Source organism: Triturus cristatus, chromosome 9 (genome assembly GCF_964204655.1).
Source record: "Triturus cristatus chromosome 9, aTriCri1.1, whole genome shotgun sequence".
In the NCBI taxonomy this organism is placed as follows: domain Eukaryota; kingdom Metazoa; phylum Chordata; class Amphibia; order Caudata; family Salamandridae; genus Triturus; species Triturus cristatus.
Genome location: NC_140592.1, coordinates 617,655,092 through 617,680,740, shown reverse-complemented (window position 1 = coordinate 617,680,740; position 25,649 = coordinate 617,655,092). Strand labels below are relative to the sequence as shown.

At 42.6% G+C, this 25,649-nt stretch overlaps 1 protein-coding gene across 2 annotated transcripts in view; it reads right to left on the bottom strand.

The window, feature by feature from the left end:
* ARHGAP35 (Rho GTPase activating protein 35) overlaps positions 1-25,083 on the bottom strand; it is a 409,579-nt gene extending 384,496 nt beyond the window's left edge. For both annotated transcript variants that reach the window (XR_014968680.1, XM_085625658.1), the window contains exon 1: positions 24,742-25,083. The gene's annotated coding sequence lies outside the window, so the exon portion shown is untranslated. The remainder of the gene's footprint in view (positions 1-24,741) is intronic.
* Between the last annotated feature and the right edge of the window lie 566 nt (positions 25,084-25,649).

The window sequence follows — 25,649 nt, the reverse complement described above, 5'->3', positions numbered from 1 at the left end:
AGAGAGAGAGAGGTAGCAGAGAGAGAGGTAGCAGAGAGAGAGGTAGCAGAGAGAGAGGTAGCAGAGAGAGAGGTAGCAGAGAGAGAGGTAGCAGAGAGAGAGGTAGCAGAGAGAGAGAGAGGTAGCAGAGAGAGAGAGAGGTAGCAGAGAGAGAGAGAGGTAGCAGAGAGAGAGAGAGGTAGCAGAGAGAGAGAGAGGTAGCAGAGAGAGAGAGAGGTAGCAGAGAGAGAGAGGTAGCAGAGAGAGAGAGGTAGCAGAGAGAGAGAGGTAGCAGAGAGAGAGAGGTAGCAGAGAGAGAGAGGTAGCAGAGAGAGAGAGGTAGCAGAGAGAGAGAGGTAGCAGAGAGAGAGAGGTAGCAGAGAGAGAGAGGTGGCAGAGAGAGAGAGGTGGCAGAGAGAGAGAGGTGGCAGAGAGAGAGAGGTGGCAGAGAGAGAGAGGTGGCAGAGAGAGAGAGGTGGCAGAGAGAGAGAGGTGGCAGAGAGAGAGAGGTGGCAGAGAGAGAGAGGTAGCAGAGAGAGAGAGGTAGCAGAGAGAGAGAGGTAGCAGAGAGAGAGAGGTAGCAGAGAGAGAGAGGTAGCAGAGAGAGAGAGGTAGCAGAGAGAGAGAGGTAGCAGAGAGAGAGAGGTAGCAGAGAGAGAGAGGTAGCAGAGAGAGAGAGGTAGCAGAGAGAGAGAGGTAGCAGAGAGAGAGAGGTAGCAGAGAGAGAGAGGTAGCAGAGAGAGAGAGGTAGCAGAGAGAGAGAGGTAGCAGAGAGAGAGAGGTAGCAGAGAGAGAGAGGTAGCAGAGAGAGAGAGGTAGCAGAGAGAGAGAGAGGTAGCAGAGAGAGAGAGGTAGCAGAGAGAGAGAGGTAGCAGAGAGAGAGGTAGCAGAGAGAGGTAGCAGAGAGAAGTAGAGTAGCAGAGAGAGAGGTAGCAGAGAGAAGTAGAGTAGCAGAGAGAGAGGTAGCAGAGAGAGAGTAGCAGAGAGAGAGTAGCAGAGAGAGAGTAGCAGAGAGAGAGTAGCAGAGAGAGAGTAGCAGAGAGAGAGTAGCAGAGAGAGAGTAGCAGAGAGAGAGTAGCAGAGAGAGAGTAGCAGAGAGAGAGTAGCAGAGAGAGAGTAGCAGAGAGAGAGTAGCAGAGAGAGAGTAGCAGAGAGAGAGTAGCAGAGAGAGTAGCAGAGAGAGTAGCAGAGAGAGTAGCAGAGAGAGTAGCAGAGAGAGTAGCAGAGAGAGTAGCAGAGAGAGTAGCAGAGAGTGAGTAGCAGAGAGTGAGTAGCAGAGAGTGAGTAGCAGAGAGTGAGTAGCAGAGAGTGAGTAGCAGAGAGTGAGTAGCAGAGAGTGAGTAGCAGAGAGTGAGTAGCAGAGAGTGAGTAGTACTACTTACGAATATAAGAGAAGGGTGACTGCCCATGGGGCTTGTCATGCACGTTCAGGAACATCTGCAGAGAATGTGAAGGTGAGCACACCAGCACCGAATGTAGCAAAAATAAGAGGAACTTCTGGAAAAAGGATCGAGCAGAAAGTGACATAGGGCAAGGCACTGAGGACCGGAGGAACACAACCCATATAAAGACCTTGACAGAGAAGCTGTTTTGCCCAAAATCAAGCTAACACACTACCTTAATGGTTACCACAACGTGAGACCAATATTCTCATCTCCGGATTTGTGGGAGGTTTCATAATACCAAACCAAGGCCAAGAGACAGACGGGGACAGCTGGAATCTGTCATGGAACATCTGAGGTAGACAGACACAAAAAAGAAAGAGAGCTGTGTTGGACTGAGGTCCTCATCACGTCCCCACCGCTGCCAAACTTTGTAGTATCCCCACTAGGAGTGGTTTCAAAGAAAGTGCCAGGGCAGTTTAGGGTCATACTCTACCTGTCATACCCAGAGAGCGATTAAGTGAACGACTGGTTCGATCAGGAAGCATGTACAGTTTTCTAAAGTTGATTCAATGATGTAGTGGAGCTAGTGAGAGCATCAGGCAAAGTGGTATTAATGGCCAACGCAGACATAAATTTGCATTTAGACTACTCCCCATTCATCCCTACAACTTCAATCAATTCAAAGACGAGTAATACTATGAAGGCGGGTGGGGTCCTGTATTACATGGGACGGCTTTCAGCTGATCGGGGAAGCAGCGAGCCAACAATGCTCCAAATTCCTGAAAGCATTTTTGGACCTGACTGGCAAGCTAAGTGTCCACATAGCGGAGAAAAAAAAAATAGAGCACCGATTGAGTAAACTTGTATTTTTGGGCATCTAGACAGACTCAATGGAAGGGGTGTGAAGGGTACCCCCATGCTGAACTGAAAGGCACCCACATTCCTCCCCAAATGAGTCCAAAAATGCAGACTCACTTGCATCCCCAAAGGGCCTCCAAATAACGCTACCCACTCATCACAATACTAAGTAGCTCCTCCATAACTGGCAACTATTTCCCTATTATGCTTGGGGGCAGCAATGAAAAGCAAACCAACTCATTACAATACCTGTGATCCTTTATTTTAGATAACCTAAAATGCAAATGCTAGGCGAGTGCTCCATCGATACCACTTATTTTGAAACTGGAAAGGCTGAAATATAAAACATTCTAACAGCAATATCAGGCAGGTTCCCACGCTGAGCTACTTGAATGTTTCAGATCAAATCCATTGGCTGCATCAAAGGTCAACTATCCGCACACTATAGAGTGGAACATGTAAGCATGACGCACATCTGTTTTCAAGATGCACTCATGACTCCAACCTTCCTTAAACCCTATTAAGTTTAAATGGCATGACAGTGGCATGAAGGTTAATCAGCCAGGAAACAACTAATTTGTCCATTATTAAGGGCAACGTTCATGTCCAAGTGGTGTATTGTTGGTATATTATCCAAGACTGATAACAGGTTTATATATCCTGAAACATACAGCTTTAGCTGTCAGCCAGAGTATTTGTCATAAACGCAAATAACTAACACACACGCAAACACACACACCCCTCTATCTATTGTTCATCGTATCCGAGAAAGATATCCGTTTTATACTGTTCCCTTAATTGTCCCATTTAATAGTCCCTACCTTGTTTTTCCCCTTTCCCACAGTGCTCTGAAGAGGTAATTGGACAACCTGTTACTCCTAAATAACCCACAGTAAATAGCGTTTTTCACACTCACAATGATGGTGCGCCTGAAGAATAGGTCAATAATGCACGCTTCTAATATCTATGGTGACATTTTACCATTCCATTTTCTCTCTGTACTGAGGGTTACTCCATAGCTGCAAAGCACCGCTTTCCCATAACAAATCTGTTTCTCATGATCTACGGCCTACACCTTTTACATGTGTTCTTATTATGGCCACTGAAACAAGGATAGTACCATTTAAATCAGACTCCAAAATTTAGCCAACAACGTTTGTTTCCTATTCACATGCAAATACCTCAAACAACGATATGCGACAGCCATGCCTGAAACAATCAGTGACAAATACTGTACTTTCTAACTGACTCCATTAAATCCAACCTAATCTTTTTTAGGTCTAGCACCAGCCAAGAAATTTTAATTTTACTGAAATTATGTGCATAATATGATTACTTAAAGGAGATTTCAGCAGGCCTTCTTCATCCACTGGTCTGTTGTGTCATTCATGTTTTTCTTCTGCCTACTACAGCATATAATATGGGGCAGTGTGTCAGACCAGTAGTTCCCTTCTGTATCAAAGACAACTTTGACATGTTGTGCCTTTTGAGATCAAAAATACTTTTGCTTGGAGCCACTGTTTTCTATAAAATGAAGAAGCTGCCAGGCCCTTGGCAAACAGAGTTTTGCAAAAACTAACACAAAACTTAACCTGCACTGACAAAGCCAACACCAGACATACTGCTTTTGCCAGTGCCTGTTTTACTAAGGGAAGACCCCCCCTGTACTGATGCACTAAGCTTTAGAGAGGAGTTTTGGGTGAACTCTTTTCATCAAATGGTCTATCCAACTATCATTCGCATTTGCGGCTAACCAGCATAGCACACGGCATGGGTCGCCCACTTCTGCTACTGGCTGATTTGTACTGGCTGGTTCACCATTTCTTTTCCATTCTTTATCGTAGGACTCATCTTTACAAGTTTAGACTAAGCCTCCAGGTTACAGTAATTCGGAGCCAACAGCACCTTTTGTGTACCAATAAAAATATACTTTTCAATAATGCATATTAAACGAAAAAGGTTTCTCAACATTTTTAATAAGTGACAATTATGACATTTGAAAATGTTGGGCCCATTGGCTTTGCCAATGCTTTATGAGCAAAAAATCCCTTTAAGGAAGAGAGATTACTTTTGAAGTTGCCGTAAGAAAAAACTCACTACATACCATCACTACATTGCTAAATACCATGAAGGCACAAATTGCTTTTACCGTGTCTACAGAAGTTAATACTGAAACCATGTCTAACACCAGCTGTCATCATTATACCTCCAGTACATCCTCTTCAAAACCCACTAACTACCCATAATCATTCATTGCCCCATGGGAAGGAACCAAGACAGCATAAATGAAAGTAGTTGGCATCATAACCTCCAAAGATAATACTCATTCACTGATAACCATTCGGTCAAGGACAAAACCCACAGCCATTCCAGTGACCACTTTCCTGCTGTCAACTAAAGCCTTCTTGTCAATCAGCCTCCCAATCAAGACACATCAAGGCAACAGCACACAAAATGACTCTCCAAAGACGTGCATCCTATTAGAATAATATTTAGAACTAGAAATCTAAATACATTTGAATATCGATCTGCTCATCAGCATAATTAAGTGGTGATCACTTTAACTGAGTGGTGATCACTTTGGACCTGTAGTGCTAGTGTGTCAGTATCTCATGTTTTTGGCCTGTTTGTGCTATCTCGCTCTATAAGCTTAAAGGGGAAAGCTTTCCTAAAAACACAATAATTAGCAAGGTCTTTTACCTGTAGTAGTTTGAATTAGGAGTGCTTGCTTTATCGGGTTACAACTCGTGATCTCTATGTGTTATCTATGATCTTTCACTGCATTTTATCTGACAGACGAACTGGTGGCAAATAATGGACGATTTGCTAGATTATCAAGCCCAGACATGGAACAAAGTGTGGAACCACATTCTGGACATTAATGACTCCATTTAACTAAGAAGATGTTGTGTATACACATCTTATTTCATTAAGGGTCACTAATTATCTTCAAAAGGTAAATCCACAACAATTCTCCTTTGTGAACGTAGAAGGTGAAGTACCATTAGTTTACTGGATAATTTGTATTGCTTTCTATAGTCAGCAGACCGAGGACGCAGGTCATAAATAAGTAATGGCTAACAGCCCGAAGAACAAGTCAATGGACCATTGGGTTTGGCATGATGGCCAGCCAGGGCTCACGGATTCACACAGCAAGTCTCTTGGTCAAACTCCGTGTTAGAGCATATTTGGGGTTATTGTTCACAAAATACGTATATTCACTGGAAGATCACTGTAGTAAGATAATACTGCATATTACACCCATGCTTCCTTTTACCCTTGACTATGTACCCATCTATCCTCTAACAAATCTCTCTCCACCAACGCTTCTACTCACACTGATCCATCCATGCACAGTTACTATTCGTTCAATTGTCAGGCACTTAAACCACTGCTCTACACAGATATAACAATTTCCATTCATCAGTGGACCCATCTCCAAGCATTCCTCATCCACCATTATCCAAATGCATACTTATTCCCACTTCAAGCCTTTCACAAATTCACCCACAGATACTGAACAACTTGTTAATCTTTGTGTATAATTACACAGGCATCAATCCATCCTTGCATTTAAGAAAAATCTACCTCTGTGTGCATGTGTCCATGTGTGTAGTTCGCTTGCACCTTTCTGTATGTGTGCTGTATGGGTGTGTATTTGAATCTGGGCAGAGTCTCTGTGCGTGTGAATTATTTTACGTTTATCCAAACATGTACATAGGATACACCCATTAGAACAATAAGAAATACACCTAAAACAAACCAGACATACTGACTTTGTGAAAAGTGGTATAACAGAGGTAGTAGAACAATGGCACAAACCTTTCACCATTCAGAATCAGTCAATAAAATGTCAAATTGTCTTAATCATCCAACAAAAGATTAACGTTTTTCAGGGTGCCTAGTTTTCATTTATTTTTAAGGATATGCATACAACCCTGACATGGCAGGAAAGCACTTTACATGGTAGACAAGAAGTGTCATGTGCAACAGACCTTTCAGTGATCACAAAGATACTTCGATTCTATAGGCATGTACCTTTCAGCTCTCTAATATATTTTTAGCAAGGAGTTGATGCTGTAGGAAGGGGGGCTACATAGAGGAATAGACTGGAGGCAAATTGAAAGGGAGTGGAAGGTCTGTTCTGTAGACTTTAGGCACTAAAAGACAAATGTGGTTTTCTGGCCTGTCCCTTCAAGTTATTTGGATCACTAGTCTCACAGGGGATGTACACTATGTGAAGACCATAGCTCACATATTAAGATTTAAATCTGTGTTGGCTGGTAGGGGCTTCATATAGGACACTTCTAAAAGCCATGTGGGCAAAGTACTAACCCAATCCACGTTGGACAGGTGAGAGCATGTGCAATACAGTGGGAGGCTGTGAGGGTAAGCTCTGCAAAGGAGGATATGTTTGCACCACACATCCAGGCCTTCTTTTCACATTTGAAAGAATGCTTACCTACACAATGGAAAACAGGAATCTGGCATGGGTATAAGGAAGTTAGAAACTATGCCAAGCAGGTCTCCAGGGCAGGATGTCTCTGGTCAACCACAATAAGCTAAAGCAACATTTCCGCATAATTAGAAAATGTGGTCCATTTCTGGGTGAGGTTTTTCAGGGGTTCCATATATAAAGTGAAGATAAAGTATGCATATATAAAACCTAGGGCAGCACTTCAGGCGATTCGGAGGATTCTTGAACATGCCCTTTTGAACAATCCATCTGGTCAAGAGAAAAGAAGAGGCCCAGTTTATGTAAGGACAGATCAGTGATTTTGTCGAGATAACGTGTTGATTTTTACCACATTAACGGCAGGGCATCACAGGAGCTTAGAGGTGATTAGGTTATTGAAAACCAAGGAATTACACACTGCAAAAAGACCAGTGTGAGTTTGCTAAAAACACAACTAGGGAGTCTAGGCCACATAGTGTCCAATCAAGGAATAAAACACAGAATGTTTAAGAACAGGTTAAGTCAGTTAATGGTTATGTGAACTTTGACAAATTTATCAAAATGTTTGCATTAAATCGCAAAATCCCTTAGAAAGCTACCTCAATAAAAACACATTTTACGTGGAGGGAGATGAATAAGTTAAAGCATTTGCTTTTATGAAGTCAGAACTGTTAAGGGCACCTATTTTGCAATGGTGCTCATGTGGTCTACCTACAGTTCACACGATGGACTCTAGTAATAAGGAGTTTGGGTGCAGTGCTGTCTCAGAGAAGAAGCAATGGCAATCAGACAGATGCTTCTGCTTCAAGAACATTTAAAGACAGAAAAAAGTTGTCTTGCACCAAGGTCAATTATGTGTAGGGTGCCAAATTTGTCTTGCTGATAGACCACAAGCCTCTTCTATATTTTCAAGGGCTTGGATTTTCATTTGAAATAAACCACAGGAAAGTTAATTTGATTAAGCATGAAACTGCTGGGCAATCATTTCGAAGTGAAGCATATTTTTTGCTCAAAAAACTAAATGCAAGTCAAAGGTGACAAAGAAGACAAACCATAATGAGGAAACCGAATGGGAAGATTAGAGGAATGTCATGCATCTAGAATGGGCAACATAAGACAAGGTTGTGATAGCAAAGAAGAGAGGTCAGAAGTAATGACTCCCGATACAGTTATTCAGAGGAGCTTGGCTAGGATTTATCCAAATGAGCTAAAGATACAAGTCTTGAAGAGGAAATGCAAGCTTAAGTACCACCTGAACTCTAAACTATAAAAGGCACGTTGTGCAGAGTCGGTAGGTTAGTACTGTCACTTTAAGTAAAAGTAAGCTTTTAGATTTAGCTCATGAGGAGCACATGGGGATGGCAGTATGCAATAAACAAGCATTGGCATAGCAATTAAGTCTCGCCTTTGGGACCTTATAAGTGTTTAGCCATGCAACAGTTGCATAACTAAATACTTATAAGGTCCCAAAAGCGAGACCTATTGGCTATGCCAAGCGGCCGTGTGGCCGCGAAAGTGAAAGTAATCGCGGTCAAGCACAGCGCGCGCGCCCGCGCACATGCACTGTAGCTCTAGGCTGGCCTGGTAGCACTTTTTGGAGCCCTCTCAAAAAGTCTAGCCAGACCAGCGCATGCGCTGGGTCAGGCGAGACCTGAAAAACTCAATTGCTTTAGTGCCCAGTTAAGGACAAATTAGTTGAGCAGAAGTTAGAGAAACAGAGTTCAGAAACTCTGGAAATGGTTTACTCTACAATAAAAAGTCAATATGCTTAGTCCAATTCCCATAAATATGGGATCAATTTTCTGGGACCAAATATTTCTTTGGCAACAAATGAAGTTTGCTGTTGTGCTAAATGACTACATTTCCAAGCAGATTAAAGTCAACTTTTTATCTCATCCTGACCCCAAAAAATAAAATCCAATTTCCTGAAGAAGTTTCAGCTAGTGAGAGGATACCCAAAACTCTAACTTCAGACAACGAGCTACAATTGTGTCTCAAGCATTAAAACGATCTATGTAGAACAAAGATAGAGCATAGAGCACAGAAGAATAAATCTGTCCATGCACCAAGTAATAAGCTGGTGGAGAGGGTTCACGGGTTCCTGTCTCCGGTTGCTCGTCAAGAACAAAATGATAGGAAGAGCAAAGTCTTAGAGATGTCAAAAAATATATACACGCACTTCACACTCTAATACACAGATATCTCCATATGAGACACTTCAAGGTCAGAAATGTGAAGTATGTTGAAACTTGTATGGATATAGCGAAAATCTGTTGGATTCCACATTGCATGTTCACGAAGGACAATGCTGAGAAGGTTCAGGAGAGATGTAAAATGTGTTATGATGGACTTAACCAGGTGAATAAGTGGAATTTAACAAGGTGTCGGAGTTAGGATTAAGAAAAAGCAGTGAAGTTCTGTAAATGGGAGTCATAGTTTGGACCTGGAATTTTTAAGGAGGGTTTGTGTACTTTCAGGAAGATGATGGAATAGAAAAAGAGCAGTTTAAGTAAAAAGGTTGGAGCAGAGGAGGGTAAACTGTGTAAGAATAGTGAGAAAGCAAGCAAGAACTGGGGTGGAGGCGACAAGGGAAAGCAAGCAAAGGTAATTAGATTGTCAGACGTTGTTATTGACCAATAAGTCCCAAATATTTTTCTTTTTACGTCCAACTGGGAGCACTGTAAGTCAGTCTGGCATTTTTGATGTAGGGACATGATTGAATGCTTACAAGTAAAAAGTTCTGTTTTCAGAATGCTTTGTTTAAAGACTTGTGACAGTTCCATCAGCAGAGGAGAGGAAAACTGATGTCTGTCACCGGGTGTCCAAAAAAGATGCAATGGTGTAACATGGCACCTTCCCTTTAATTGAGGCAAGTGTTGGAGATGCATGTTTGGTATAATAGGGTCTCTTTTAGGACCTAATAATTATTAGTGTTTAAGGACATTGGCATGGCCTTTTCAGTTCTAAATTATAATCTATGGTGCCTGGCACTCACAGGGGTGTCGTTGGCTTTGCGTGTAATTTCTCTTTAGGTAGTGCAGCCTAAGCAGAACCCGAGCCAGTATCTCTGAATAAATTCATGGCAGTTAACTTGTCTTGGAGAAGACTAAAACAGCTCTCATAAAGGTTTACCCTATAATGGGCAGGTGGGTGTTTAAATCGTAAAAGGAGATTTGGACAGGGTGGTTTCGTCAAGGAACTGTTTTTAGAAGCATAGAAGGTCACGATTAAGATGGCGGAACAGGCAATGTTGAATCTATGCGTGGTATTCAGCAAAGAGGTTTGTTTTCTTGAAGGGAAATATGTCATCAATGTATGGGACGTCATTCAGAGGGAAATAATGCTGGCTCAGTAAATCGAAGACTAGACACTGGAGAGTACATCTTTCCGACTGCTTTTTATGACCCTATTCTTTGAAGGTACAGCTTAAAACTGCTAATACAGCCTGTACAGTAAGAGAGCCCTAATCTTAGTTTATACATTGTTGTTGCCCAATCAGTCTCATCAGATGTAGGAGCAGGCGGAAAACTGTTTGGGATTGTCTGTTTTCCCATTCAGAGACGACCAGGCCTGGCAACTCGGGTTTTACAGTTCCTATTGAAGCAGGACACAGGCTGATTCAGATACGGCTGATTCCAATGTGAGGTGGCGAGGTGGGTAAAATAATTAGACTGGGAGGCAGCCCTGAGTAATTACAACTGGCTAGCATTACTTTTTTAGTTCTCGCCTGGCGTTGGAGCGCACATGCGCTCCTCGCCTACGAGAGCTATAGTAAACAAGTCAGTTTCCAGAAGGAGACTCGAGCCCCGCCCCTCATTTCCATTGGGTAGCGTCAGCGTTTATGGTAAACGTTGGCTTCCCATTGGAAAGGAGGTTTTTCGTTGCCTCCCTATGGCTTTTTGGTGGACTGCCTCGCTTGCTTCACGTCTGTCTTGAAGACTTTTCTTATCTGCTTGTTTATTTAACAAGCAGATAAGAAAAGTCTTCACGACAGTTGTGAAGCAGGCACAGAGCTCAGAGGCGCACAGGGTCTCCGGGAGCACAAGGCAATGGCGAGCGCTTGTTGTACTATTTGTTGAGCCGCTGCCACGAATCGATATGAGGATTTGCAGAACCTTATTGTAGGTCGTATGCGGCAATGAACCTGTAAAAGTACTGGGCCTGAGCAAATACCACTGCAAGCTCCTATCTCCAATCCTGGCGCGCTATGGCATGGATAAGGCCACCCGCAAGGCAAAGCCTCTGCGCGACATGGGACAGGGTCCAGTCTTCGACTGCGCTCTCTTGGCAGACCTTGCTTTCCTCAGAGCCCGAGCACACAGGTGCTGTGGGCTACGGCCGTGACCGCTCGGCAGCCTGTCCTATCTGCGCGACACGCTCAAGGCCGTCCGCCGGGCCAACGGAGACCGCGAGGGGCTAGTGCGGTGCATGTGGACGGCGACAAGCACTGCCTGGTGCGCGCTGGTAGGCCGCAAGTTGTTTTGGCACGCGCTGAGGGAGAACCTGCAGGCGCACCTACGGCGGAACCTGCCGCGCTTCTGAGTGACTTTATCGACGCGGCAGAATAGCCCGACATCGTGGGTGAGTGCGTCCCTCTCTTTGTACCACCCGATGGCGTGCCTCTAGGACTGCGCAACGTGCACGTCTTTGGACTGGCCAATTTCCTGCGCTGGCCCGTTATATTGCTGGACTCGCTGCCCCGGGGACTATTCGGCCACCTTCCTGCCTGGTTTGGTGCCCTCCGAGCAGTGCAGTGGCAAGTAAGGGCAGCTGAACAAGCCCATCTGTATTGCATGGAGTTGTCAATATAACCTTTAGTAATGCATGATATTTAGGCAAGTTTAAGGGGCAGACTTAGTTGAGGTGCTGGTGCCAAATGTATTTTTTTTTAACTGCTGTTTTTACTTTCAGTTAGTCTTGCTTTAAGTGGTTGTTTTTATCTTCATCACTTGGAACTGCAGAGTTGTCAGGGGTTAGAGATTTACCAACAGTCTTTTTAACCCCTTCAGTGCCACGCCCTTTCCCCCTCCTGTGCCGGGCGTTGCACTAGTGGGTGGGGTTCATGACGAGATAGTCTCGTCATGGGCACAGCGCAACCGTGCTCCATGACGAGACTATCTCGTCATGGGCACTGAAGAGGTTAAGGATGCCTTATTTACCAACAGGCTTATATTAGGTGGTAAGTCTGGCATTCAATCTAGGTGGGCAGTCCCGCATACAATTTCACATGAACACTCATCTTGCCCGTCTACTTTCTTTGCAATCCAAAGTGCAAAAGCAACTTTCTTTTTTTTTTAATAAATAATAATGATCATAAAAGTACATGGAAAAAAAGCACCCTAGTCACCAGGATTTCTTTATTTATAGTTAAGTGGTGGGGGCTGCCCAAAGAGTATTAGCCACAGTAATTATGTCCCCCCTGGGAGGCAGGTGGGCGCAATAGCACCGCCACGGGGGGTGGGGGGGGGGGGGGGGTGGGCAGAGAGCCGACCAAGCACCAGGGGTTATGCCGGGGTTTTTTTTTTTTTTTTTTTTTATACGTAGGGGTGTGGGCTGCCCTGAATGAGCATACCACTGGGCCCACCCACACAAGTGAGGTACCATTTTTATCGGGAGACTTCGTGGAATGATGGGTTGGTGGACGTTTGTTGCTCCCCTTAGAATCCAGAACTTTCCATCACATAAATTTGAGGAAAATTGATTTTTCTTGGTCGTGTTTTTTTTTTTTTTTTTTACAACGTTTGAGGTTTGCAAGTGATTCAGGGTAACAGATCCTGGTGACAGACACACAAGTCACCCCCTCCTGGATTTCCCTGGGTGTCTAGTTCTCAAACACTTACAGGTTTGCTAGGTTTCCCTAGGTGCCGGCTGAGCTACAACGCAAAATTTACGCTAGGCACATTGCAAAAAAAAAAAAACAATCATTGGCATAGCCAATAGGTCTCGCCTTTGGGACCTTATAAGTGTTTAGCCATGCAACAGTTGCATAACTAAATACTTATAAGGTCCCAAAAGCGAGACCTATTGGCTATGCCAGGCGGCCATGAAAGTGATCGCGATCAAACATCAAAGCGGCCGTGAAAGTAATCGCAGTCAAGCGCGGCGCGCGTGCCCGCGCACATGCACTGTAGCTCTAGGCTGGCCTGGTAGCACTTTTTGGAGCCCTCTCAATATGTCTCGCCAGACCAGTGCATGCGCTGGGTCAGGCGAGACCTAAAAAAGTGTCCGTTTTCTGTGGAAAAATGTGATGTGTCCTTGTTGCGTTTTGGGCCATTTCCTGTCATGGGCACTAAGCCTACCTACATAAGTGAGGTACAATTTTTAAATCGGGAGACTTGGGGGAAGTGCTGGGTAGCTGGAAGTTTATGGCTCAACACAGATTCCAGAACTTCCTATAACAGAAATATTTCTTTTTTTTTTTCTTTTTACAAAGTTAGAGGTTTGCAAGGGTTTCTGATTAACAAAAACTGGTGGGAGCCACACAATTCACCCCTTCATGAATTCCCCTGGATGTCTAGTTTTCAAAAATGTATAGGTTTTCTAGGTTTCCTTAGGTGCCGGCAGAGCAAGGGTGCAACATACACAGCTAGGCACATTGCGAAAAAAGGGTCAGTTTCCACCAGAAAAATGTGATGTGCTCACGTTGTGTTTTGAGCCATTTCCTGTCGCGGGTACTAGGCCTACCCACACAAGTGAGGTACCATTTATATCAGGAGACGTAGGGGAACACATAATAGTAGAACAAGTTTTATTACCAATAGACTTTCTTTGCATTTTTGCATTTCAAATATAAGACAATGTGTAAAGAAGTCATTTTGAAACATTTCCTCTAATTCGCATCCTGTATGGGTACCCACAATTTCGAAGCTGTGCAAATACCCACTGCTTCTTCACTCTATTTTGTTCGAATATATGTTTCCTTGGTACCTATTTTTCACTCTTGATATTTTAACAAATGAACTGCTATATACCTGGTACGCAATGAAAAACCATTGCAAGACGAAGCTCAGTTATTGGCTCTGGGTACCTCGAGCTCTTGGTGAACGTACAAGTCTTATATATCCCCCCCAACCAGAAGGGTCCAGCAGACAGAACAGTATATTGCTTTAAAAAATCTGCTGTACTTAGAAGTTACAAGTGAAAACGTTGGCACAAATGGTTGTTTTTTTTCAACTCAATTTCACTATTTTTTGTATTTCAATTGTTAACTTATATAGAAAACCCTTGAAGGATCTACACAAGTGACCCCTTGCTGAGTTCAGAATGGTGTCTCCTTTAAATTTATAGTTTTCTGGGATCTATTATTGCTTTCAAACTCATTACTACCACTAGGAGGTTGAAAGCACACAAAAATTAGGAAAAATAGGCTATGTCCCAGTAAAATGCCAAAACTGTGCATAAACTTTTGTTTTTCTGACAGCTGGGAAGATGGTGATCTTAGCAGCACAAACCCTTTGTTGTTAACATTTTCAGGGCAAAAAACGTACACTTTCGTCAGCAGCACTGTCCCCCCCCCCCCCCAAAAATGTGGTATTTTGGCCAATTTCTTGGTTCCCTCCAAGGGAATCCAAAAACCTTCAGAATTCTCAAGATGTTAGAAGAAAAGGACGCAAATTTGGGGTGGATACCTTATGTGGACATAGTGTTACAGGGGCCAAAGCGCAAACTAACCCAAATAGCCAAAAAAGGTTTGGTGGGGGGGGGGGCTAGCAGGGAAGGGGTTAAGGAACGAATTAAAACTAAAACAAATCACTGGTGTACTAAACATTTGCAGATAAAACATAGATGGTTTACATTTAGTCAGACCCTAGTCCCTCCAAATTATAAGTAAACAAAGTCTAGTAGAGCTTAAATAAAATGTGCGTGATTCCATTACACAAACAGAGGAGGAAGAGGAATTTTTCCCAAGTGGGAAACATAGCTGCCATCTTATAAACCTGAGCCTGAATATAATTAAAAGGGGCCTGTCCCATGCACTAATCACAAAGTCATGATATGGCTCCAAACCTTGTGCGGTTTGTATTAGAATATATTTCTTATTCTGGCCATTGGTTAGTTAGCTTTACCGCCTCCTTTTCCTGCTGCCTATGGTCCAGAAAAGAGTTTTTAAACTAAGACTTATCCTCTTTCAAAAAACACTTGGGCTTGGAGAAAACATTTGGCCAGCCTAGTGATAAGACACTTCTGCTTGATGTAGTCCAGCCAGGGAATTTGATGATCCATATCACAAAACAGACAGACCTCAATAACCTCCCTATTTAATGAGGGATGTGAGTTTCTCCAAACTGAACACAACAGCAGCAGTGAGACCATATTAATATGATCTTCCCTGTAATCCAGTCTGAGTGCCTGGTGCAATACAAAAAGTAGGATAGCATAGGAAAGGCCAAAAAGTCTTCTACATATTCTCTTCGTCAGTCTGACGGCTGGTAACTTTTTTGTAGCCCCACAGGTTTGATCCCAAGTTAAAACAAGAGGGCATTTCCTCCTATAAATTTCAAGGAGACAATTAGCTTCTTACCAACACATGAAAACAGATGAAACCAGGTTAGTCATAAACCCAACGTAATTTGAAAAGCGTAATTTGGTCTTGGCTACACATGAGGACCAGAAACCTTGTGAAATGGAAGTGACCCAAGATACGCAAATTCACTAGTTGTTAGAATGAGTTGGTCTCCAATAAACGAAGACCGCATCTTGGGGTTCCTAGATCCACAAATTACAAACTTTTTGGTGGGGTTTACTTCCAGCTTCGCTTGGCCATAAAAATCAATATATCCCTCCCTTAGAATTTTGAGCAGCCTTTGGCGTTCTAGAAAGCGAGAGAGTGTCATCTGCATATATTAAGACAGGGATAGACCTATTCTTTTTAACCAACATCTTCACCTTAGCCGACACCTCACCCACACAATTAACATATAACAAAAAGAGAATAGGAGCAAGTACACTTCCTTTTTGGACCTCTCAGCACGTACAAAATTACTGGGTGCATTTCTCCATCTTCCCCACATCTTCCTGAAAAGAAAAAGCCCACAATGGACTCCAATTTTACACACAATTTAGACCTCACCGCTTCGTCAAATGCCAAGAAGATGCATCTTTATTTTACAATGGTATACTCACCAATCAAAAGGTACAATTTGAGAATGTGTTCCATGGTCCCTAAACCAGCTCTAAACCTATACTGCAGCTTACAAAGAACACCATAGTCTACAACCCAGGTGTTTTTCCACACCAATCTTCCCAAATAGCTTCACTGTGGCACCTAAGAAGGATATCTGTCAATTACAACTAGGGTCCTCACAATTTCCCTTTTTATACTGGGACAATGATGGCCGTTATCCAGGTCCGGGCAGAACGGCTTTACAAGCCAGATTAATATATCTCGTAATGGGGGGGGGGGGGGTGAATATAAATCTAAATTTAATTTATAAAAGTCCATTGGGTCTCGGTAGGCGGGTGGTTGCATCAAGCATCTTCCTTAGAAGGATTTAGAGGATGGGATAGGATTGGGATCGCCAGGGTGGGAGATGTCTTGCAGAGAACACACCTTAAGACTTATCAGGTGCTGCATGAAGAGTTTGGCATGCATAGGTCTCGGTTGTTTAGATAGCTGCACCATGCCCCAGCGCAACACTGCAGTTCCTTGGGGAAGGTTACTGAACGTAGCCCCCTGGGGTCCCAGATCCTTATGGAACCCATTGCAGAGAAGGGGATTTCACGAATTTAAAAAATTCCTTATAGCCCACTCCCCAGCCTTGTTTGTGCCACTCAAGGGCCGTTGGGAACAGTGGGTGAGGACCATGGAGGATTCTGAATGGAGGGATGCTTGCATGGCACCTAGAGCGCAGGTCGGCTCCTTGCGGCTCCGGTTCATCCTACTCAATTACCTACATATGACTCATAAAACGCCACAGCAGCTTTGGCGCATGGACGTACTAGAGTCTAGGGTACTGGCACAGCCTATTGAAGGATTTCCGCTGCACATTTTTCTAAGAGTCCCAAAGAAGGTGTGTGGCACCATTAGGGATAAGACTTTGGTGGGGACTGGGGTGGCACTGGCAAAGAGAGAAATTGCCAAACGGTGGAGGCTGACCTCTCCTTCTCCGATAGATCCCTGGAAATTGGCCATGAATTGATGTGCAACGCAAGAAAAGGCTCTATACATGTCCAGGGTATGCCCAAAAAGAACGTGAAGGTATGGGGTGGTTGGAGTATCGTGGAATGCTTTGAAATGTATGATCGGGTGGGAGGAGATGGTGTCATTCCATTTTTTTCTGGACTTGTGGAAATGTTGTGGGTTGTTGAAAGCTTCAAAAATAAATAAATTTCAGTTAATTAAAAAAAGTCCATTGGGACTCTATATGGCCCAATTGTTTTATTGGAGGGGTTAATTTTAAAATCCTCGATGAACTCTTCCAGCAAAAACTCAATATCCAAGGGATAGCTTGGCAGAGGCCGGATTATAACTCCAGGTAAAATGTTCAAGTCATTGATCAGAGCTTATGTGTTTATCTAATGTTGTATTACAACCATTTCCTAGTTTGTCACTATTAACAGTGTGCTAGAACAGCCCATCACCTGTTATCTTGCAGGCGGTATCTAGATTTACCCCAGACATAATACTGGAGCTCTAATTTTCTTTTCTTCAAAATTTGCTTGTCCTCTTCCCCACATAGCAGTAACGACTATCCCTTGGGTCTGCTTGAAGAATTTGGTGTAATTGGATACAGGCTATCCTTCATCCTCTATCAAACCAGGGCTGTAGCCTGCGCCCTAACCGGCTTCATCAAAAAATCTCCAACAATTTGACCCATCTATCAATCAGGGCAGATAAGCAGCGCAAAAGTTGTGCAGGATCCCTTCCTGGTCTGTACCTCTTTAAGCTAGCCTACACCTATTGGCTATGGTGGTAAGATCTCTAATGCTCACCGTCATGCCTGCTTGTTTTCCTCTAGGGCCTGTCAGGGCAATTGTTAAGGGATTGTGGTCGCTATGAATGCTGGGCTCAACAGTCCCCTTCACAAGACGATTCAAATTGTGCCTAGAGACACAAATACACCACTTTCAAATTTGAAAGTGCAGCGCTGTATCCTGGTCCCATTCCTTTTTAACTTGTACGTCAACAACTTGGAGCAGGCTCTCTCGGACTCAAATGTTGATTTTCCGCAGATGGGGCAACGGCACGAGCCTGTTCTAACATACACAGACAATGCAGTCCTCATGGCCAGAACCGCCAGGAGGTTGCAGATTTCATTCAACTCCTTAGTTCACTTCATGAAGAGCTGGATTTAATCGGTGAATGATGAAAAAAATCTTTCATGATGGTTGTAGGTCCCCCATCCACCTAGTCAGTCTCCTTTAGAGTTGGGTCTTTCCCAGTGCCGAAGACTAGTGTATTTTCTTATCTGGGCATACTATATGATTATGCCCTGAGTTGGCACCCCTTGGTCAATAGGAAAAAGAAGGATTTTGTCAGGGCCAATGCTGCTGTATTTAATTTTGCTACACGGTTGGGCAGCAGATCCACAGGAGCCCTTCTACAGATTTATAGGGCCAAGTGTATTTCCAAAGCAGTATAGGGCATTCACCTCTCAGAAAGTTACAAACCATCAAAAACGCTTTTTGAGACGCTTTTTGTGCATCCCGCAAAGCACCCCAACTTTCTCAGTGCATAAAGAAACGGGAGTGGCTTATTTAACAGATATTACTGCTTCTCGCCCTCTTTCCCTTTGGATGATTATCTGGACCAGGTCTGGGATCCCACTGAGTAAAGAGATCATAAAGGATTGCCTGGCTCTGGACCAGTCTCATTACAAACCTCGTCTCAAATAGAACAGGGACCGTTTCTTGAATTTAGGCCGATGAGATTTATTTAGGAACCCAGAAGGATTGGCAAGTAAGATCACAACTGGGGGGGGGGGCTAAAACTTTTTTAGAACGAGGCAGTTGGATAGGGAGAAGAGAGCTATTATGAAGCCTAGTGTTCGAAGATATGTCGTATTCAAAACAGTGCCCTCTACCGAGCCTTACCTCGAGTGTCACAAGTAAGTATGACTGCTTTCTATTAACTCGTTTTCGGTCGGGCCTACTGTCCCTTTTGCTAGCCTACCCCCATGGTGGTTGGGGGGGGGTGGGGTCCGTCCTGCGCCTGGAACAGTAAGTCTCCGCAAATCACGCTACATTTTACTATGTTTTGTAGTTTTTATATTTCACCTAGGAACAATATACCCGCTCAGTATTGAAAAAAGGGCCAATTTCATTCAGGTTCGACCAGCCCTGGTAAATCTGCAAATGCTTCCGGGAGATATCATTCTCAACTTCTCACCTTCCTAAAAGTTGCTGTTAGACTAAGAAACAGTTGTGATTAATCCGTTGGGAAGTGCAGGTTAGTTGCATTCTATTAATTTTTTCTTATCAGGGTATTTATATTTTTAATGGGCTATTAATGTGACTATATTGAGGAGTTATATTTGATGCGATTGTCATGGTTTCTATCACTTTTATGTTTTTTATGTCAAAGACCGAATAAACGTTTACATTGATTGAGTAACACATATATAATTGATCACTGGTTGGCAGCTTTCTGTAACATGGGTAGGATTTCCAGATTGCTAAGTATTTGTGAACTCAATGTCACTACATAAAATCAAACTATAATATATAAGGGTGCAACACGCTACCCAGATGATACTGCCCCTGGATTTTGGGACCCAATGCCTGCCCTCAAATAGACCCATGTCAGTAATAAATCGATTGGCTTTCTAACTTGCCATTAAAATCACCCGCCAGTATCACATTAAGCCCTGTGTCTTGGGTGGCATAACTATTGAAAAGCTGGTATATGAAAACAAAAAGCTGAATGAAATTCACATTGATGCTAGAAACAAAATTGTCAAACATTAATAAACAAATTAAATGTATCTTTCTATATCAAATGGAAAGCCTGAAATAAATCAGAATAAGTATGAATTAGATTAATGGAAAAACCGAGAGTTGTCTTGAACCAAGCAGTTAGCCTTGCTCGCTACCACCCTGCCGTTGAGAGAATTGTTGGGGCTGTAAAGTAGGTATAAACGCCACAGAACACTTCTCTAACAGAGCAAGCTTCCTGAAGTAAAACTACATCATATGTCCTAAAGTATTCCATCCAACTATCGACAGTCAGTTTACTAGCTACCCATGCAATGTTCTAGCTCACGTTTTCCAGTCAGTTTTCCTCGAGGCTTACTAAATGTACTCTTGAAATTCTCAGAGGGCAGCGTGGCTTTATGTCTACTATATCAATTAATTACTATGCTGCACTGTACACTATTAAGAGCAGAGTCCTAGTTGCCTTAAACCGCGTTTTCAAGCTAAAATATGAGTAGCTGCAGCTGTAAACGTGCTTTTGCATAGCTATAATTTTTTATGGTTAGTCCTCAAAAATATTCAGCATTCCTAGCTTGAAATAGCTAGTATGAACTACCTTGTACATACATACTGAACCTGCAACGGGGATCACAGGATGCAAGTAAGAATACTCAGAAGGGAGAAAAACCAAACATGTGTCAATCGTTGATATAGTGGATAAAAGGGTCTGTGTTCAAATCTAGCATGGAAAACCCCGTCAGTTTTCATCAAGAACTTATATAGGAAATCTTAATTCCTAAACTTGGCATTTAACATCATAAAAGTGCTAACAAACAATCCAAACCAACTTTCAAAATAAAGGAAATATAGAAATTCTCATAGATTCTAAACAATTTAAACACTGAAGTTTATTAAGAATTGTATTATAACATCCTTTGGCAACTTGCCCATCAATAATAACATTTCCTTCAAAAGATAAATTTACCAAGAATCCCATTTGTCCAATAATCACACATCAATTTCCTCAGACAGTTTAGATGAACCACAAACTAGACCTCTGAATCTCATTTTCATTCTCACAGAAATGGGAGTACACATTTTTAAACTAATATAGAAATTCCTGCATGCTAAGCTTTACACATTCCTGAGTTCGGATAACATACCAACTAAATAGTAGGTATATTGCCAATAATGTTCAAATTTTGTATACACTACTTACTTATTGGTAATAATGATACAACACCAAATTTAAGTCATGGCTCAATGTCTGCTTGATGCATTACACCAATAACGTAAATCGCGTCTGTGTTGTGGAAAGGTAAAAACAATCAGGAGCATCTACAATCACAATAATTTACCAATAAACATTTATATAAAGCAATATACAACAACCAAACTAAGGTTACAGTTGACAGAGTCCATTTTATTATGGACATACACTAGTATGACCAGAAGAGGAGACGGGATGAACAGTAACAGACCCACATATTATAGCTCAAGAACTCACTCGATACTTTACACATCTCTATGCCAGACGTCCGGAGCCAAATGAGGCAATCAGATTGTCGAGGTCCTGATTGTCCCCCAAACTCTCGGGCACAGATACAGAGGACCTTGAGGAGCCCATTATCACCACAGAGATTCTGGAGGGTATCCAGGGACTCCCTACAGGGAAACACTGGGACCAAGCAGCTTGCCACTACAAATGTACAAGTACGCACGCATCCTTACTGACCCCACCCTTGCTTGCGCTGTATGAAGACATGCTGAGATCAGGCGAGCTCTGGTATGTTCAACAGGGGCCACAATTTCTATAATCCTAAAATCATAGAAGCCTCCAGACGTGTGCGACTCCTACAGCTCAATCTCCATACTTGACTGGAGACCAAGATCATGGCTAAAGTGGTGGCAAACCGGCTGGTGAAGTGAAGACAATCACATCCCTGATACACCATGACCATAAATTGTTCATGCCGGGTCGCAGCACCCGCCACTGTATTAGACGATATATATCTATGTATGTTATATACACACACACATACATCTATCCACACACATATATACACACATTCATACATACCAGCTGAGAAGGGCTTTTTATGCTGCTTCTTGTTTTGAAGATGATTTTAATGATGTGAATAATATTTTATTTTTTTATCATGTTCTTAAGTTCCAAAATTTATTTTCGCTATGGGAAATGCTGATAACAAATAAAACGAAAGAATGAGTAAATGATGGGTCTCTATTTTTTTCGGTTGTATACCTGCATGCTGCACTGCAGTACTATCCTACCCATCTTGAATCTTCATGGTTCCAAAATGTACTGCCAGCAACTTAAATCTAAAAGTATTTTACACTTATTATTGAAGACAAAAAGGAAAATGTACCTTGGAAAAAACATTACCTCTTATTTTCACAAAACCATTCATAGACCACTCGTTAAACTATAATGTAAAGAGTTGAAATGTATTAGTGCCAAGGGAATGAGCATATGCATACTAGCTTTACAACAATCAATAATTTAGTTGGTGGTTCAATTAATCAATCTAAAAATAAAACATTCATATAGAAGCTGCTAAAAATAGTTCTTTGTACAATTTAAGAAAAAAAAAACGAAATCCAGTGACCTCGTTAATTATTTAATAAGAATGGTGCTCCAAATTAGTTATTCTTAACAAATGGTATTCTACCATTGAAAGCATGCTCTTACAACATTGCGACTATATCCTAATTATGAGCCATTGAGAAGAGTTGTAGATTAGATTCTGACCATGACAAGTAACTGCGCTTCCAATTCTGGTGTTGCATCCTTCTGGGCACATCGCAGCACCTCCATGTGTCTCAAATTGTACATATATCAATCAAATGCACTCTAAACATGTGTGATATTAAGAACACAGTATACTTTTTAGCACTGTCCATTCGTCCAATACATCCTGCTGTGAGCGTTTCCCTTTCAAAGCAACACTAAACGCCAAACTTCAGTGTACACACCCTATACTTGAAACAATTAAATGGAAAGCACTTATGTGCCCCATACACCTAGGTTGCACTACAACAAATCAAATAAAACCAGACATAGAGAATGTATCAAATTTTACACCAATCAATAGTCTGCTTCAAAGAGCCACAGCAGCAGTGTTTTGTATGAATTATGTTGTTGTTAATCCAAAACCACCAACAAATGAGGAAGACAAAACGCAAACATAGTGCGAATCACAGTAAATGGGAATAAGGAGAACCTAGTTTGCAAAGTTGTCATTACACATGTCTAAGATAATTTCAAGGTGTCTACCCACTGTCCAATACCATGCGGGGTTCTTTGGACCTGTAATAAGCGCTTACCAATAAGAGCAGTTACAGAAATGAAAATGTATATATTTGCATAGGGAACAGAAACAGGATACACACAAGGAAACACAAAAAAGTAGATCTTAGTAAATAAATCATAATTCACTGAACACTGACAACAAAGCATCCCATAGCCCTAATCGTTCTCAGGTCTGATTCCGCAGTCTTTTGCATCATGATGGCTACATCAAATCTTCAAAAATGCAATAAGAAATCAACAAGACGCTCACTAATCAGAGGAAGTCGCTTTTACTTCCAAGCCTTTGAAGTGTGTTTCTGTGGGTGTACCATAGTGCAACACAACCACCTTAGTCGGAGGGCAATGTCAAATTTGTAAGTATTTCACTGAAAATTGCAATAACAGTGGAAAGTAAATTATTAAGCAAAATTACCATATAAAAAGTATTTTCTGAAATGTTCAACCCTAACAAACTCCTGGAAAATAGTTTAAGACATTATCACAACCGCAAGTTACACCTCAGCCACTTAATTATAATGTTAAAATCTGGGATGCCCTTTGCGAAGTACATCTAAGATCCATGCTGTTATATAGAGCGACTTACACAAGTGGCCACTTATGTCGAGAACAGCTGATTGATATGGGGTTTTTTTACACCTCAACTATTCAATTTACTGATAAATCACGTTTGAATGAAGCTTTGTAAATAATTGTTAACACAGGAAGATCTCATGAATCAGCCCTTTTGGCAAATGTGTACATCTCCAACTAGCTTAGTAAATAGAAAAGCAAGATTTTTGGCATAAACTGAACGTATAACACCGCCACATTTTAAAAGGAAACCAATTTGAATCACTGACAATGTTTAAACCTAGCATGTGGCAAAAAAAACACCTTATTAGATCAATGTGAAGAAAACACCAAACATTCACTGGGCAGGCGAGCTCAGAATCGGACTAGAACAGTTCCGTTTTAAGAGTACTGGGCCTACTAATGTTTCCTTCATGAGGGTTCACTGCATATAACTTATAAGTGAAGTGATGGTAGGAACACTAAACAAGGTAAAGCACTAATGATTGAGGACTGGGTAACATGCGATTGAGCAGTGGTATTAGATTTGGGAGGCACACGGTTTAGAAGAGGGAATAGAAAGGAGTAGTAATTTGGAGGGTGAGCAAATGAAGGGTGGAAAAGCAACGATAAGTTTTGGGGAGGTAAAGCAGTGCAACAGTCTAAAAATGACGAAGGAATGCAACTCTTAAGGATTGAGGAAGAACCACCAAAGGCATAAAGAAGAATATGTCTCAGTTTGTTGATAAGTGATGCAAAAGCAGCAGCCAGTGCTCAAAATGTACCATGTAGTTGTTATAAAGCACTGGTGACTGGAGAAACTGTGGAGAGCCAGCGCTGCCTATCACAATCGATGTTGTGGCACAGGCACTAGTCATTAAGAGGTGAAACAAATATGCGTGATTTAACGGGGTGGCTAAGCGCCACTGTATTAGAAGGCGTAGAGAAACACTAGTGATTAGGGGGAGGGATGAAGCAGCAGAGTGCGAAACGGAAGACTTCTCAGGAAATATAGGAACAACATGAGAATTTGAAAAAATGAGTGTCTAGATTCCCAAAGATTATTAATATTTCAGGGTCATATGCCATTAAGTGGTTTGATGCTAGATCTCGAATTCGATGGATGTCAGCAGCAGTGGGCTGAGCTATTGCTTTAGGTGGCGGGGGGGGGCTTTGATGACCCAGAGTGTTATGAAATTATCGTAAAATGGGGGGCACTGGACCCCCCCGGGATGGTGGAGAGCTCCGGCAGACCCAGGGAGGGGCTGTCTTGTAATGAAGGGGAGGGGCATGCTGTGCGCAGGGCCCTGCCTACCCTTAGCTGTACATACCATATCTGCGGGTATCCTTCCACTCTCGGCCCGGTGTCCGTTCTCCTATCAGCAGGGGAGCAGCTTTCTCATGTCCCCTGGTGCGAGGGGCGCGGCTCGGCTGCAGGCGGGCGGCCTGTAATGGCGGCGCAGGGAGCAGCGGCGGCCCTTTCTCCTGAGGGGCGGGGGAAGGAGGCAGCTCGAGCCGCGGAGAAAGGGCTGCGTGAAGGGGCGCGAGCCAAGACCGATGCGCGCTCACAACTAGGGGCGGGACCAAGCCACAGGGGGCGCGCGCGCGAGTCTGCGTGAGACAACAGCGAGTGCTAGACGCAAGACGATGAGAGGAGCGGCACGCTGGGGGATGGGCAAGACCGAACGAAAAGAAGCTGCATGGAGCGTTGAAAGAGAAATAGGACAAAAAACGCGAAAGTCAGCGTCAAATTGCCTTAAGCGAGATCAGTAGAAAAGGGACAAAAATTGCGCATCATAGCGACGCCCTCAATATAAACACAAAAGAAGGACAATTCACTGACACAGTACATGTCTACACTATCGGGTCTAGTTGATTTAGAAACAAACATAAAAGAAAGACTTGACTTTCTCTGTTATAGGGATGCTGTGACTTTAGAGAACTAGAAGTGCCAGTGTATGATCTTAGCGAGAATGCTGTTGAACCCGTTTTAGGAACGTGGCACTTGCCCGTTCTTGAACAGTTTATGCTCTCGTGCCTCTTCGCATACTCAATTTTTGTTTCTCTACTCCTGATGTGATTTAATTGCTGTCACATTTTCAACTCCTAACCCTGCCCATGTTTTTTTTATCGTTTTGATTGTTATGTAATAGCCATGTCACTACTCAATTACATTTCAACGACTATGTGTGACTTTCTCACAAGCAAAATCAAGGAATAAAGACAATAGAAACATATA